We start from the raw sequence: 19,751 nt of genomic DNA, 5'->3' as shown, positions 1-19,751 counted from the left end.
GGGAGTAAGGCCGGGTTCACACGGAGTATTTTGGCACGTAATGTGGCACTTAGACAGCGTGGGAGCTTTTGCGGGCTGTATACGCTCCCACTGTTTTCAATGGGAGCCGGTACCGTATACGCGGCGCTATTTTGCGGCCGCCGCAAAATCATAGCCGTAAAATAGCGCCGCATATAAGGTACCGGCTCCCATTGAAAACAATGGGAGCGTATACGGCCCGCAAAAGCTCCCGCGCCGTCTATGTGCCACATTACAAGCCAAAATACTCCGTGTGGACCTGGCCTAAGGCTGTATTCACACAGAGTAACGGCAGGCGTTTTTTGTGTGTTTTTTGCACATAGCGCCGCGTTAACGCCGCACTATTATGTGGTGGCATTGACCGGCGTATACGCGGCGCTACGCGGCGTTAACGCAGCGCTATGTGCAAAAAACACACAAAAAACGCCTGCCGTTACTCTGTGTGAATACAGCCTAAGAGGGCAGCAGGCCTGCAGGGAGGAGGAGCCGACTACATCAGACTCCTGAGAGATAATCCAGATAAACTGGAGTCACTGATCATGATTGTCCCCATCCAGACCCCTCTGTCCCCCTCCAGACCCCTCTGTCCCCCCTCCAGACTCCTCTGTCCCCCTCCAGACCCCTCTGTCCCCCTCCAGACCCCTCTGTCCTCCTCCAGACTCCTCTGTCCTCCTCCAGACCCCTCTGTCCCCCTCCAGACCCCTCTATCCTCCTCCAGACCCCTCTTTCTCTCTTACAGACCTCTCTGTCCTCCTCCAGACCCCTCTGTCCCCCTCCAGACCCCTCTGTCCCCTTCCAGACCCCTCTGTCCCCTCCAGACCCCTCTGTCCCCCTCCAGACCCCTCTGTCCCCTCCAGACCTTTCTGTCCTCCTCCAGACCCCTCTATCCTCCTCCAGACCCCTCTGTCCTCCTCCAGACCCCTCTTTCTCTCTTACAGACCTCTCTGTCCTCCTCCAGACCCCTCTGTCCCCCTCCAGACCCCTCTTTTCCCCCTCCAGACTCCTCTGTCCCCTTCCAGACCCCTCTGTCCCCTCCAGACCCCTCTGTCCTCCTCCAGACCCCTCTTTCCCTCCTACAGACCCCTCTGTCCTCCTCCAGACCCCTCTTTCTCTCCTACAGACCCCTGTCCTCCTCCAGACCCCTCTTTCTCTCTTCCAGACCCCTCTGTCCCCTTCCAGACCCCTCTGTCCTCCTCCAGACCCCTCTGTCCCCTCCAGACCCCTCTGTCCTCCTCCAGACCCCTCTTTCCCTCCTACAGACCCTTCTGTCCTCCTCCAGACCCCTCTTTCTCTCTTACAGACTCCTCTGTCCTCCTCCAGACACCTCTTTCTCTCCTCCAAACCCCTCTTTCTCTCTTACAGACCCCTCTGTCCTCCTCCAGACCCCTCTTTCTCTCTTACAGACCTCTCTGTCCTCCTCCAGACCCCTCTGTCCCCCTCCAGACCCCTCTGTCCCCCTCCAGACCTCTCTGTCCTCCTCCAGACCCCTCTTTCTCTCTTACAGACTCCTCTGTCCTCCTCCAGACACCTCTTTCTCTCCTCCAAACCCCTCTTTCTCTCTTACAGACCCCTCTGTCCTCCTCTAGACCCCTCTTTCTCTCTTACAGACCTCTCTGTCCTCCTCCAGACCCCTCTGTCCCCCTCCAGACCCCTCTGTCCCCCTCCAGACTCCTCTGTCCTCCTCCAGACCCCTCTGTCCCCCTCCAGACTCCTCTGTCCTCCTCCAGACCCCTCTGTCCCCCTCCAGACTCCTCTGTCCTCCTCCAGACCCCTCTGTCCCCCTCCAGACCCCTTTTTCCCCCCCTCCAGACCCCTCTGTCCCCTCCAGACCCCTCTGTCCTCCTCCAGACCCCTCTTTCCCTCCTACAGACCCCTCTGTCCTCCTCCAGACCCCTCTTTCCCTCCTACAGACCCCTCTGTCCCCCTCCAGACCCCTCTGTCCTCCTCCAGACACCTCTTTCCCTCCTCAAGACTCCTCTTTCTCCCTCCAGGCAGGGGCAGTTCTTCCTTCCATTTCCTCAGAGAGATCACATGCATGTATTGTCCAGGTGGGGGTGCAGTATTTGGGGTAATAGTGGGGGAGGAACATACACCTATATAAGGAGTTTGACCAGTCTTTAGTGTCTTGCCTCCAGGTACATAAGAGGTCCTAATAAAGATGGCCGCCCCTCCTTAATAGCCCCTAATCCTCCTGTCTGCAGATTAGAGGGCAGAGACGTCTCCTCCGTCACCTCTTTACAGTCTTGTAGATTCCTTAAAGGGATTGTCCAGAATCATAAAATATATGAATAACTAGCCTCTGCCTGTGACTCCGCTTGAGGAGAACTCTGTGACTTCTGGTTCCTTCATAGATCTCGATGTTTGTGACAAATTAGATTTTCTTTTTCCCGCCATGTTTAATATCAACAAACTGCCAATGTGGAGTAAAGGTGATTCCCATCCAGTGTGTCAGCACTGGAGCAGATCAGATAATATGCAGATGCTTGTACACAATGGACTGAGGGTTAGCTGAGTGTTACATAGAGAGATAACAGACCTGGGACCTGAGATAAGCGGCTGCAGGAGCAGTGTAATATAGTATGTGACCATAAATCCAGAACAGTAGTGAAGCCATGTCATTTACCGGGATACAAAGTAGCCGATGTGTTACTCCAGGTTACAGAGTATCTATGGGACATGTAATATAGTATGTGACCATAAATCCAGAACAGTAGTGAAGCCATGTCATGTACCGGGATACAAAGTAGCCGATGTGTTACTCCAGGTTACAGAGTATCTATGGGACATGTAATATAGTATGTGACCATAAATCCAGAACAGTAGTGAAGCCATGTCATTTACCAGGATACAAAGTAGCCGATGTGTTACTGCAGGTTACAGAGTATCTATGGGACATGTAATATAGTATGTGACCATAAATCCAGAACAGTAGTGAAGCCATGTCATTTACCAGGATACAAAGTAGCCGATGTGTTACTGCAGGTTACAGAGTATCTATGGGACATGTAATATAGTATGTGACCATAAATCCAGAACAGTAGTGAAGCCATGTCATTTACCGGGATACAAAGTAGCCGATAAGTTACTCCAGGTTACAGAGTATCTATGGGACATGTAATATAGTATGTGACCATAAATCCAGAACAGTAGTGAAGCCATGTCATTTACCGGGATACAAAGTAGCCGATGTGTTACTCCAGGTTACAGAGTATCTATGGGACATGTAATATAGTATGTGACCATAAATCCAGAACAGTAGTGAAGCCATGTCATTTACCAGGATACAAAGTAGCCGATGTGTTACTGCAGGTTACAGAGTATCTATGGGACATGTAATATAGTATGTGACCATAAATCCAGAACAGTAGTGAAGCCATGTCATTTACCAGGATACAAAGTAGCCGATGTGTTACTGCAGGTTACAGAGTATCTATGGGACATGTAATATAGTATGTGACCATAAATCCAGAACAGTAGTGAAGCCATGTCATTTACCGGGATACAAAGTAGCCGATGTGTTACTCCAGGTTACAGAGTATCTATGGGACATGTAATATAGTATGTGACCATAAATCCAGAACAGTAGTGAAGCCATGTCATTTACCGGGATACAAAGTAGCCGATAAGTTACTCCAGGTTACAGAGTATCTATGGGACATGTAATATAGTATGTGACCATAAATCCAGAACAGTAGTGAAGCCATGTCATTTACCGGGATACAAAGTAGCCGATGTGTTACTCCAAGTTACAGAGTATCTATGGGACATGTAATATAGTATGTGACCATAAATCCAGAACAGTAGTGAAGCCATGTCATTTACCGGGATACAAAGTAGCCGATGTGTTACTCCAGGTTACAGAGTATCTATGGGACATGTAATATAGTATGTGACCATAAATCCAGAACAGTAGTGAAGCCATGTCATTTACCGGGATACAAAGTAGCCGATGTGTTACTCCAGGTTACAGAGTATCTATGGGGCAAATCTCATCCAAATCCGCTCAATGGTTTATGTGATTGATGAACAAACATCCCAACTGTCCCATGTATAATAGTAGGACATATATATATACTGTCACATGTATAATAGTAGTAGGATACTCCTGCTCTGACCCCATATCCTCCTCCCTGAATGTATACATGTATAATAGTAGTAGGATGAAAGGTTCTAGAATTTTCCAGTCTGCAGTGTTATGTGAGTGACCTGAGAGACCGACCCCAGGAGGCCAGAGCCCGGATCTCACCGCAGTGTCCGTTATGTAACCGCATGGAGTCTCGGAGAGTCAGTGTGAACACGGCCCTACAGCGAGACCTCAGACCAGAGGGAAGTGATGACGTCTCTATGAAGCTGAGGCCTCAAGTTGCGGAAATTTTTTTCGTTGCAGATTTTGCTGCGCTATAAAATCTGCCAAAAAAAAGCTGCGTTTCCGCAATGTGCGGCCTCAGAGATGTGGACGGAGCGGAGAGCGGAGGATCGGGGCCGGTTATGGGGAGTCTTGGAGTGTGATCTATCACATATGTCCTGGCAGGATATTGGGGGTCACCAGGCGCTGTGTATGGGTCATATAGGAGGGATACGGATTATACCGCAGTATACAGCATGGCAGACACTGCCGCTCCCCCATATGTTCTTCTTCCCCATGCCATCCCCCCTTATTTGCCGGTGGCTGCTGCGCTGGGTGTTTATTTGGTAATATTATCCCCCGGGGACGCCCCGACCCATTGTGAGCAGATCTGCCCTGTCACACGCCTGTCACACCATCACGCGGCTGTTCACACTAAGATCTGCGTGAAATCCCAGACACAATAACTGGTGTCAGAGCAAGAAGGAGAAGAGTCAGAGGTCAGAGGAGCCGGAGAGGAGGGGGCAAGACCAGGGCGGAAATATCTACCAGAATATCTATCTATCTATCTATCTATCTATCTATCTATCTATCTCCTATCTATCTATCTATCTATCTATCTATCTATCTATCTATCTCCTATCTATCTATCTATCTATCTATCTATCTATCTATCTATCATCTATCTATCTATCTATCTATCTATCTATCTATCTATCTTCTATCTATCTATCTATCTATCTATCTATCTATCTCCTATCTATCTATCTATCTATCTATCTTCTATCTATCTATCTATCTATCTATCTATCTATCTATCTATCTCCTATCTATCTATCTATCTATCTATCTATCTATCTATCTATCTATCTATCTATCTCCTATCTATCTATCTCCTATCTATCTATCTATCTATCTATCTATCTATCTATCTCCTATCTATCTATCTCCTATCTATCTATCTCCTATCTATCTATCTATCTATCTATCTATCTATCTATCTATCTATCTCCTATCTATCTATCTATCTATCTATCTATCTCCTATCTATCTATCTATCTATCTATCTATCTATCTCCTATCTATCTATCTATCTATCTATCTATCTATCTTTCTCCTATCTATCTATCTATCTATCTATCTATCTATCTCCTATCTATCTATCTATCTATCTATCTATCTATCTATCTATCTCCTATCTATCTATCTATCTATCTATCTATCTATCTATCTATCTATCTCCTATCTATCTATCTATCTATCTATCTCCTATCTATCTATCTATCTATCTATCTCCTATCTATCTATCTATCTATCTATCTATCTTTCTCCTATCTATCTATCTATCTATCTATCTATCTATCTATCTATCTATCTATCTATCTTCTATCTATCTCCTATCTATCTATCTATCTATCTCCTATCTATCTATCTATCTATCTATCTATCTATCTATCTCCTATCTATCTATCTATCTCCTATCTATCTATCTATCTATCTATCTATCTATCTATCTATCTCCTATCTATCTATCTATCTATCTATCTATCTCCTATCTATCTATCTATCTATCTATCTCCTATCTATCTATCTATCTATCTATCTATCTATCTCCTATCTATCTATCTATCTATCTATCTATCTATCTATCTATCTCCTATCTATCTATCTATCTATCTATCTCCTATCTATCTATCTATCTATCTATCTATCTATCTATCTATCTATCTATCTTCTATCTATCTCCTATCTATCTATCTATCTATCTATCTATCTATCTCCTATCTATCTATCTATCTATCTATCTATCTATCTCCTATCTATCTATCTCCTATCTATCTATCTATCTATCTATCTATCTATCTTCTATCTATCTCCTATCTATCTATCTATCTATCTATCTATCTCCTATCTATCTATCTATCTATCTATCTATCTATCTATCTCCTATCTATCTATCTATCTATCTATCTATCTATCTATCTATCTATCTATCTATCTATCTATCTATCTATCTATCTATCTATCTATCTATCTTCTATCTATCTATCTATCTATCTATCTATCTCCTATCTATCTATCTATCTATCTATCTATCTATCTATCTTCTATCTATCTATCTATCTATCTATCTCCTATCTATCTATCTATCTATCTATCTATCTCCTATCTATCTATCTATCTATCTATCTATCTATCTATCTCCTATCTATCTATCTATCTATCTATCTATCTATCTATCTATCTCCTATCTATCTATCTATCTATCTATCTATCTATCTATCTTTCTCCTATCTATCTATCTATCTCCTATCTATCTATCTATCTATCTATCTATCTATCTATCTATCTCCTATCTATCTATCTATCTATCTATCTATCTCCTATCTATCTATCTATCTATCTATCTATCTCCTATCTATCTATCTATCTATCTATCTATCTATCTATCTATCTATCTTTCTCCTATCTATCTATCTATCTCCTATCTATCTATCTATCTATCTATCTATCTCCTATCTATCTATCTATCTATCTATCTATCTATCTATCTCCTATCTATCTATCTATCTATCTATCTATCTATCTCCTATCTATCTATCTATCTATCTATCTATCTATCTATCTATCTCCTATCTATCTATCTATCTATCTATCTATCTATCTCCTATCTATCTATCTATCTATCTATCATCTATCTATCTCCTATCTATCTATCTATCTATCTATCTATCTATCTATCTCCTATCTATCTATCTATCTATCTATCTATCTATCTATCTCCTATCTATCTATCTATCTATCTATCTATCTATCTATCTCCTATCTATCTATCTATCTATCATCTATCTATCTCCTATCTATCTATCTATCTATCTATCTATCTATCTATCTATCTATCTCCTATCTATCTATCTATCTATCTATCTATCTATCTATCTCCTATCTATCTCCTATCTATCTATCTATCTATCTCCTATCTATCTATCTATCTATCTCCTATCTATCTATCTATCTATCTATCTATCTATCTATCTCCTATCTATCTATCTATCTATCTATCTCCTATCTATCTATCTATCTATCTATCTATCTATCTATCTATCTCCTATCTATCTATCTATCATCTATCTATCTCCTATCTATCTATCTATCTATCTATCTATCTATCTATCTATCTATCTATCTATCTCCTATCTATCTATCTATCTATCTATCTATCTATCTATCTATCTCCTATCTATCTCCTATCTATCTATCTATCTATCTATCTATCTCCTATCTATCTATCTATCTATCTATCTATCTATCTATCTATCTATCTCCTATCTATCTATCTATCTATCTATCTATCTCCTATCTATCTATCTATCTATCTATCTATCTATCTATCTCCTATCTATCTATCTATCTATCTATCTATCTCCTATCTATCTATCTATCTATCTATCTATCTATCTATCTATCTATCTCCTATCTATCTATCTATCTATCTATCTATCTCCTATCTATCTCCTATCTATCTATCTATCTATCTATCTATCTATCTATCTATCTCCTATCTATCTATCTATCTATCTATCTATCTATCTATCTCCTATCTATCTATCTATCTATCTATCTATCTATCTATCTCCTATCTATCTATCTATCTATCTATCTATCTCCTATCTATCTATCTATCTATCTATCTCCTATCTATCTATCTATCTATCTATCTATCTATCTATCTATCTCCTATCTATCTATCTATCTATCTATCTATCTATCTCCTATCTATCTATCTATCTATCTATCTATCTATCTATCTATCTCCTATCTATCTATCTATCTATCTATCTATCTCCTATCTATCTATCTATCTATCTATCTATCTATCTATCTATCTCCTATCTATCTATCTATCTATCTCCTATCTATCTATCTATCTATCTATCTATCTATCTCCTATCTATCTATCTCCTATCTATCTATCTATCTCCTATCTATCTATCTATCTATCTATCTCCTATCTATCTATCTATCTATCTATCTCCTATCTATCTATCTATCTATCTATCTCCTATCTATCTATCTATCTATCTATCTATCTATCTATCTATCTTCTATCTATCTATCTATCTATCTATCTATCTATCTATCTATCTATCTCCTATCTATCTATCTATCTATCTATCTCCTATCTATCTATCTATCTATCTATCTATCTATCTATCTATCTATCTCCTATCTATCTATCTATCTATCTATCTATCTCCTATCTATCTATCTATCTATCTATCTATCTCCTATCTATCTATCTATCTATCTATCTATCTATCTCCTATCTATCTATCTATCTATCTATCTATCTATCTATCTATCTATCTCCTATCTATCTCCTATCTATCTATCTATCTATCTATCTATCTATCTATCTATCTATCTATCTCCTATCTATCTATCTATCTATCTCCTATCTATCTATCTATCTATCTATCTATCTATCTATCTATCTCCTATCTATCTATCTATCTATCTATCTCCTATCTATCTATCTATCTATCTATCTATCTCCTATCTATCTATCTATCTATCTATCTATCTATCTATCTCCTATCTATCTATCTATCTATCTATCTATCTATCTATCTCCTATCTATCTATCTATCTATCTATCTATCTATCTATCTATCTCCTATCTATCTATCTATCTATCTATCTATCTATCTCCTATCTATCTATCTATCTATCTATCTATCTATCTATCTATCTATCTCCTATCTATCTATCTATCTATCTATCTATCTATCTATCTCCTATCTATCTATCTATCTATCTCCTATCTATATCTATCTATCTATCTATCTCCTATCTATCTATCTATCTATCTATCTATCTATCTATCTATCTCCTATCTATCTATCTATCTCCTATCTATCTATCTATCTATCTATCTATCTATCTATCTATCTATCTCCTATCTATCTATCTATCTATCTATCTATCTCCTATCTATCTATCTATCTATCTATCTATCTATCTCCTATCTATCTATCTATCTATCTATCTATCTCCTATCTATCTATCTATCTATCTATCTATCTATCTCCTATCTATCTATCTATCTATCTATCTATCTCCTATCTATCTATCTATCTATCTATCTATCTATCTATCTCCTATCTATCTATCTATCTATCTATCTATCTCCTATCTATCTATCTATCTATCTATCTATCTATCTCCTATCTATCTATCTATCTATCTCCTATCTATCTATCTATCTATCTATCTATCTATCTATCTATCTTTCTCCTATCTATCTATCTATCTATCTATCTATCTATCTATCTATCTATCTCCTATCTATCTATCTATCTATCTATCTATCTATCTCCTATCTATCTATCTCCTATCTATCTATCTATCTATCTATCTATCTATCTATCTATCTCCTATCTATCTATCTATCTATCTATCTATCTATCTATCTATCTCCTATCTATCTATCTATCTATCTATCTATCTATCTATCTATCTATCTATCTATCTTTCTCCTATCTATCTATCTATCTATCTATCTATCTATCTATCTATCTCCTATCTATCTATCTATCTATCTATCTATCTATCTATCTATCTATCTATCTCCTATCTATATCTATCTATCTATCTATCTATCTCCTATCTATCTATCTATCTATCTATCTATCTATCTATCTCCTATCTATCTATCTATCTCCTATCTATCTATCTATCTATCTATCTATCTATCTCCTATCTATCTATCTATCTATCTATCTATCTATCTATCTATCTATCTCCTATCTATCTATCTATCTATCTATCTATCTATCTCCTATCTATCTATCTATCTATCTATCTATCTATCTCCTATCTATCTATCTATCTATCTATCTATCTTCTATCTATCTATCTATCTATCTATCTATCTATCTATCTATCTCCTATCTATCTATCTATCTATCTATCTATCTATCTATCTATCTCCTATCTATCTATCTCCTATCTATCTATCTATCTCCTATCTATCTATCTATCTATCTATCTATCTATCTATCTATCTCCTATCTATCTATCTATCTATCTATCTATCTATCTCCTATCTATCTATCTATCTATCTATCTATCTATCTATCTATCTCCTATCTATCTATCTATCTATCTATCTATCTATCTATCTATCTCCTATCTATCTATCTATCTATCTATCTATCTATCTATCTATCTCCTATCTATCTATCTATCTATCTATCTCCTATCTATCTATCTATCTATCTATCTATCTATCTCCTATCTATCTATCTATCTATCTATCTCCTATCTATCTATCTATCTATCTATCTATCTATCTATCTATCTCCTATCTATCTATCTATCTATCTCCTATCTATCTATCTATCTATCTATCTATCTATCATCTAACTACCTATTATGTGGGCAGTATATGGCAGTATTATTGTGGCACTATATGATGATGTTATGTGGGATTATATGGTAGTATTATCATGGCACTATATTGTAATATTATGTTGGCAGTATAGGATAGTATTATATGGTACTGTATGGTGCTATTATGTGGGCTGTATATGGCAGTATTATTGTGGTACTATATGGTAGTATTATGTGAGCATTATATGGTGGTATTAGCATGGCAGTAGTATGTGGGCGGTATCTGGTAGTATTGTGGCACTATATGGTGCTATTATGTGGGCTGTATATGGCAGTATTATCATGGCATTATATGGTGGTATTATGTGGGCAGTATATAATAGTGTTATTGTGGTACTATATGGTGGTATTATATGGCAGTATTATCATGGCACTATATGGTGGTAGTATGTGGACGGTATAAGGCAGTACTGTCATGGCAGTATATGGTGGTATTATGATGGCACTGCATGGTGGAATTCTATGGGCGTTATATGGCAGTATTATCATGGCAGTATATAGTGGTATTGTGTGGGCTGTATATGGCAGTATTATGGCAGTATATGGTGGTATTATATCAGTGGTATATGGCAGTAATATCATGACACTATATGGTGGTATTGTTTGGGAAGTATATGGCAGTATTATCATAGCAGATGAATGTCCTTGATCACTTTTTGCTAATGGGTTAGTTCTTGATAATGGGACCTGACTTGTAGGAGTGGAGTAGAACAATACTGTACATCACACGGTATTATACCATACAGTGGCCTGAGAACCCCCCCCCCATACCCGATACCCTGATATAATGTCTCCCTGTATATATCACCGCCATCATCATTCCCTCCAGCCATCCCCGCAGTGTGTGCAGCACAATGTCTCCATATAGTCACCACAGTCACCGCACACGTCTCCTCACTATTCTGGGGACATTTCTGCTCGCCTGCTATTAATGTTCGGCCCGGTCATCGCTCATATTTGGATCGGCCCCTTTACTGCGGGATCGGGAACGGTCATAAGTCATGTGCGGAATGTCATTTATTATTATACCGCCATATCAATGATATCCAAGTACTAAATCCGTCACATCAAGATATATATACGTGTGCAGGACAAGCGTGTTATCATATACTATACCAGGAATATATACGTGTGCAGGACAAGCGTGTTATCATATACTATACCAGGAATATATACGTGTGCAGGACAAGCGTGTTATCATATACTATACCAGGAATACATACGTGTGCAGGACAAGCGTGTTATCATATACTATACCAGGAATACATACGTGTGCAGGACAAGCGTGTTATCATATACTATACCAGGAATACATACGTGTGCAGGACAAGCGTGTTATCATATACTATACCAGGAATACATACGTGTGCAGGACAAGCGTGTTATCATATACTATACCAGGAATACATACGTGTGCAGGACAAGCGTGTTATCATATACTATACCAGGAATACATACGTGTGCAGGACAAGCGTGTTATCATATACTATACCAGGAATACATACGTGTGCAGGACAAGCGTGTTATCATATACTATACCAGGAATACATACGTGTGCAGGACAAGCGTGTTATCATATACTATACCAGGAATACATACGTGTGCAGGACAAGCGTGTTATCATATACTATACCAGGAATACATACGTGTGCAGGACAAGCGTGTTATCATATACTATACCAGGAATACATACGTGTGCAGGACAAGCGTGTTATCATATACTATACCAGGAATACATACGTGTGCAGGACAAGCGTGTTATCATATACTATACCAGGAATACATACGTGTGCAGGACAAGCGTGTTATCATATACTATACCAGGAATACATACGTGTGCAGGACAAGCGTGTTATCATATACTATACCAGGAATACATACGTGTGCAGGACAAGCGTGTTATCATATACTATACCAGGAATACATACGTGTGCAGGACAAGCGTGTTATCATATACTATACCAGGAATACATACGTGTGCAGGACAAGCGTGTTATCATATACTATACCAGGAATACATACGTGTGCAGGACAAGCGTGTTATCATATACTATACCAGGAATACATACGTGTGCAGGACAAGCGTGTTATCATATACTATACCAGGAATACATACGTGTGCAGGACAAGCGTGTTATCATATACTATACCAGGAATACATACGTGTGCAGGACAAGCGTGTTATCATATACTATACCAGGAATACATACGTGTGCAGGACAAGCGTGTTATCATATACTATACCAGGAATACATACGTGTGCAGGACAAGCGTGTTATCATATACTATACCAGGAATACATACGTGTGCAGGACAAGCGTGTTATCATATACTATACCAGGAATACATACGTGTGCAGGACAAGCGTGTTATCATATACTATACCAGGAATACATACGTGTGCAGGACAAGCGTGTTATCATATACTATACCAGGAATACATACGTGTGCAGGACAAGCGTGTTATCATATACTATACCAGGAATACATACGTGTGCAGGACAAGCGTGTTATCATATACTATACCAGGAATACATACGTGTGCAGGACAAGCGTGTTATCATATACTATACCAGGAATACATACGTGTGCAGGACAAGCGTGTTATCATATACTATACCAGGAATACATACGTGTGCAGGACAAGCGTGTTATCATATACTATACCAGGAATACATACGTGTGCAGGACAAGCGTGTTATCATATACTATACCAGGAATACATACGTGTGCAGGACAAGCGTGTTATCATATACTATACCAGGAATACATACGTGTGCAGGACAAGCGTGTTATCATATACTATACCAGGAATACATACGTGTGCAGGACAAGCGTGTTATCATATACTATACCAGGAATACATACGTGTGCAGGACAAGCGTGTTATCATATACTATACCAGGAATACATACGTGTGCAGGACAAGCGTGTTATCATATACTATACCAGGAATACATACGTGTGCAGGACAAGCGTGTTATCATATACTATACCAGGAATACATACGTGTGCAGGACAAGCGTGTTATCATATACTATACCAGGAATACATACGTGTGCAGGACAAGCGTGTTATCATATACTATACCAGGAATACATACGTGTGCAGGACAAGCGTGTTATCATATACTATACCAGGAATACATACGTGTGCAGGACAAGCGTGTTATCATATACTATACCAGGAATACATACGTGTGCAGGACAAGCGTGTTATCATATACTATACCAGGAATACATACGTGTGCAGGACAAGCGTGTTATCATATACTATACCAGGAATACATACGTGTGCAGGACAAGCGTGTTATCATATACTATACCAGGAATACATACGTGTGCAGGACAAGCGTGTTATCATATACTATACCAGGAATACATACGTGTGCAGGACAAGCGTGTTATCATATGTGGCTGTTTACGTGAAAAGGGCCCAGATCGTCGATACTAATTATAGAGAAAATTGTCCAAAACAAAATCACAATTTTGTTTTATGCAAAAAATTTTTTTAAAAATATGTCAAGTTTACAAATTTTTTGAGACTTTTAAAATTTTTTTTGCTGTTTCTGACAATGTTACACCATAACCGTTACAATGATACCAAGAACTCCATATCGACAGTGTGGGCCCTTTTCACATAAACAGCCACATATACTATACCAGGAATATATACGTGTACAGGACAAGCGTGTTATCATATACTATACCAGGAACATATACGTGTACAGGACAAGCGTGTTATCATATACTATGCCAGGAACATATACGTGTACAGGACAAGCGTGTTATCATATACTATGCCAGGAACATATACGTGTGCAGGACAAGCGTGTTATCATATACTATACCAGGAACGTATACGTGTGCAGGACAAGCGTGTTATCATATACTATACCAGGAACGTATACGTGTGCAGGACAAGCGTGTTATCATATACTATACCAGGAACGTATACGTGTGCAGGACAAGCGTGTTATCATATACTATACCAGGAATGTATACGTGTGCAGGACAAGCGTGTTATCATATACTATACCAGGAATGTATACGTGTGCAGGACAAGCGTGTTATCATATACTATACCAGGAATATATACGTGTGCAGGACAAGCGTGTTATCATATACTATGCCAGGAATATATACGTGTGCAGGACAAGCGTGTTATCATATACTATGCCAGGAATATATACGTGTACAGGACAAGCGTGTTATCATATACTATGCCAGGAATATATACGTGTACAGGACAAGCGTGTTATCATATACTATACCAGGAATACATACGTGTGCAGGACAAGCGTGTTATCATATACTATGCCAGGAATATATACGTGTACAGGACAAGCGTGTTATCATATACTATGCCAGGAACATATACGTGTACAGGACAAGCGTGTTATCATATACTATGCCAGGAATATATACGTGTACAGGACAAGCGTGTTATCATATACTATATGATAGCCAGCTGGATGACTATATAGCATGGCCGATCTGTTTCTGCAGCCTGTGGTCCAGCTTGGGCCAGCTGACAATGACCATTCCTGGTATCTCCATGTCCAGCCATTGGTCAGCAGTCATGTGTGTGGCTTTTGGGTGACCCGCCTTATGTTAGACTATATTCACATTTGGAAGCCACAAACTGTTCCCCATCCATCACAAGACACATCCCCACAGTCTGTTTGATGGACTCCATTGACCCCATCTTCATGCCCAGTATTTGGCTGCCATGTGATGGGGTTGAAGATGGAAACCCCGATGACGTATCAGTGTCTCCCACAATGCACTGCTCTCTGCTAACTGGAATGAATGGAGAAGAAACCAACCCAAATCTCCTAGATAAGGTGAAGTATCGGGGTGGTGGGAGGTTGTCTTCTTCTCCTCTAGGGACACGGGAGATGATGCACATGTCAGAGGACACTTCCCCACCTTGTCTGGACAGGACTCTTTGATGTATAGACACAACTATCTGCTCTATTGTCCTGGAGAGGGGGCAAATTGGACAAACCCCCCATCTGACAACAAGGACAGAGATGAACATGATATGTAACCCCCCAAGACCCGGAGGAAGAGGAGGAGGAGGCGACTATGACCTGCACACAGGGAAGTGTCCTAGGACCAGAAATCAAAGCTGACTAAAGCCGCTCAGGACCTACAAAGGACCTGACAACAATGTGACGGGGCCTGACAACTTTGTGTACAAGAAGTCACGAGACTGATTCACTGACTGAGTCACTGTGGATATTCCACGGGGAAGATTTTACTGTCAAAATCATGTTTGTGACCCAGCTGATAGCTGATATACAGATACCTAAGGTCAGGACCAGGACTGTGTGACATAGCTGTGTGCAGAAGTGTACATCGTTATACAGGGACTATTATGGGATGTATAGGACATTACATGATCTGCAGAGATTGGTAGTTTGTATCCCAATATTTCAGAGGAGCGGACGATGACCCCGCACTTCAGTCATGGCGTACTCATCAGGTGGACAAATACTATGGCAGCTAATAGATATGTCAGGAAGAGGTTAAGGTGAGGACCAGGACTGTGTGACATAGCTGTGTGCAGAAGTGTACACCGTTATATAGAGCTTCTTATGGGACCTATAGGAGATTATTATGGGATCTGCCGTGTGTGTGGGGTTGGCTTTAAGACTTCAGAATATCCCTCAGCAAACAATAGTATCCTGCCGGGGGCGTGAGCCTGGACGCTGCAGAACCTCTTGAGATTTGCGGTTTCCCTGGATGGAGATCTGATTATAATGTATGTCAGTGAGTGGGTCCGTTCAGTCCTCGCCCCCTGCCAGGAAGTTGTGTCATAGTATCGCAGACCATGGGCAGGGGGTGACCCCATTCTGGCCGTGACCCCTTCTCCAGGACTGACCAGGTTTGATGCGGTTGTATCTACAATCCATAAGTGATGGGGCGAGCGCCGGAGCCGTCCGACCCCGAGGAAGCCGATCCTATAAGAGAAGCCCCCGCAGCAGGCGGAGGGAGAGGAGACGCGCACACGGGACACATGGCTTGTTTTTATGGGAAGGGTATTTTTAGCCGTCTCCCTCGCTCTCAGGGCCCCGCTCCCAGGGTGCGGTTCTTGTTTGACAGACTTTGCGGCAGAATGCCAGGCCCAAGATGAAGGACGCCAAGAGAAGGGGGCGACGCGGCGGGGATAGACACGGGTCCGCCATGTGGGAGGGCGAGAGGAAAAGTTTGTTCCTAAATCAGGATATAGATAGAGATTATAATAAAGCAGCTGGCGGGGGCGCTATTTATAGCCCATGCTCGGGTCAGGGCCGCTTCCTACTTGTGAACTGCACAGACCGGCCGGGACTTGTCACAGCCCAGTGTTTATATCCAGCAGGGCGGGGGCAACAATGACCGTCAGAGGGGCAGAACCGTGATATCCAATGTGCAGGAATCTGCAGCGCCACCACAGGAGACGGGAGGAATTACATGGTACACAATGAGGTATCTGTGTATGGAGGCGGCGGGTCCTCTTGATGGAGGAACCTTCACCCTTCTCGGGGTATCCAGATCCTACAATGGAGTCACATAGGGGGCGTCGGGACATAAACAATCTCCACTACAAGCCTCAAAGCGGTTGTATCAGCAGAACATAAACAGGGCGCCACATGTGTCCTCAGGTAGTGTCTGGTACTGCAATTCAGTTACATTGAAGTGAATGAGGCTGACTTGCAATACCAAATACAACCGTTGGACAAGGGGGTGCTGTTTCTGGGAGAAAGCAGCCATGTTTATATGAGGACAACCTCTATAAGACACCCAGGGTAGTAATAGTCCGGTAGACCTGCACAGGCCGGTGGGCAGGATGGTGATGTGTCAGTGACCAAACCTGACAACCTCTCGTCACCCGCTGCAGGTGTCAGATCCAGAATCTCACAAGGAAGAGCAAAGTCTGAAGTACAAGCCTGGAAATAATCCAGTGCGGCAGAGGGAGCGGCCTGAGGAGCCGGGGATCGGAGGAGATCACACAGCAACCCCACCGATCAGACAGCGACCCCACCGATCACACAGCAACCCCACTGATCAGACAGCGACCCCACCGATCACACAGCGACCCCCGATCACACAGCGACCCCACCGATCACACAGCGACCCCCGATCACACAGCGACCCCACCGAACAAACAGCGACCCCACCGATCACACAGCAACCCCACCGATCACACAGCAACCCCACCGATCAGACAGCGACCCCACCGATCACACAGCAACCCCACCGATCACACAGCGACCCCCGATCACACAGCAACCCCACTGATCAGACAGCGACCCCGCCGATCACACAGCGACCCCGCCGATCACACAGCGACCCCGCCGATCACACAGCGACCCCCGATCACACAGCAACCCCACTGATCACACAGCGACCCCACCGATCAGACAGCGACCCCACCGATCACACAGCGACCCCGCCGATCAGACAGCGACCCCACCGATCAGACAGCGACCCCACCGATCACACAGCGACCCCCGATCACACAGCAACCCCACTGATCACACAGCGACCCCACCGATCAGACAGCGACCCCGCCGATCACACAGCGATGCCACCGATCCCACAGCGACCCCGCCGATCACACAGCAACCCCGCCGATCAGACAGCGACCCCACAGATCACACAGCGACCCCGCCGATCACACAGCGACCTCACCGATCACACAGCGATGCCACCGATCCCACAGCGACCCCGCCGATCACACAGTGACCCTGCCGATCACACAGCAACCCCACTGATCACACAGCGACCCCACCGATCAGACAGCGACCCCACCGATCACACAGCGACCCCGCCGATCAGACAGCGACCCCACAGATCACACAGCGACCCCACCGATCACACAGCGACCCCGCCGATCACACAGCGATGCCACCGATCAGACAGCGACCCCACAGATCACACAGCGACCCCACCGATCACACAGCGACCCCGCCGATCAGACAGTGACCCCACAGATCACACAGCGACCCCACCGATCACACAGCGACCCCGCCTATCAGACAGCGACCCCGCCGATCAGACAGCGACCCCGCCGATCACACAGCGACCCCGCCGATCACACAGCGACCCCGCCGATCAGACAGCGACCCCGCCGATCACACAGCGACCCCACCGATCACACAGCGACCCCGCCGATCAGACAGCGACCCCGCCGATCACACAGCGACCCCACCGATCAGACAGCGACCCCGCCGATCACACAGCGACCCCGCCGATCAGACAGCGACCCCGCCGATCACACAGCGACCCCGCCGATCACACAGCGACCACCGCCGAACAGACAGCGACCCCGCCGATCAGACAGCGACCCCGCCGATCAGACAGCGACCCCGCCGATCACACAGCGACCCCGCCGATCACACAGCGACCCCACCGATCAGACAGCGACCCCGCCGATCACACAGCGATGCCACCGATCCCACAGCAACCCCGCCGATCAGACAGCGACCCCACAGATCACACAGCGACCCCGCCGATCACACAGCGACCTCACCGATCACACAGCGATGCCACCGATCCCACAGCGACCCCGCCGATCACACAGTGACCCTGCCGATCACACAGCAACCCCACTGATCACACAGCGACCCCACCGATCAGACAGCGACCCCACCGATCACACAGCGACCCCGCCGATCAGACAGCGACCCCACAGATCACACAGCGACCCCACCGATCACACAGCGACCCCGCCGATCACACAGCGATGCCACCGATCAGACAGCGACCCCACAGATCACACAGCGACCCCACCGATCACACAGCGACCCCGCCGATCAGACAGCGACCCCACAGATCACACAGCGACCCCACCGATCACACAGCGACCCCCGCCGATCAGACAGCGACCCCGCCGATCAGACAGCGACCCCGCCGATCACACAGCGACCCCGCCGATCACACAG

The sequence above is a fragment of the Leptodactylus fuscus genome, unplaced genomic scaffold, assembly GCF_031893055.1.
Source record: "Leptodactylus fuscus isolate aLepFus1 unplaced genomic scaffold, aLepFus1.hap2 HAP2_SCAFFOLD_198, whole genome shotgun sequence".
Lineage (NCBI taxonomy): Eukaryota > Metazoa > Chordata > Amphibia > Anura > Leptodactylidae > Leptodactylus > Leptodactylus fuscus.
This window is presented reverse-complemented; position numbering follows the sequence as displayed.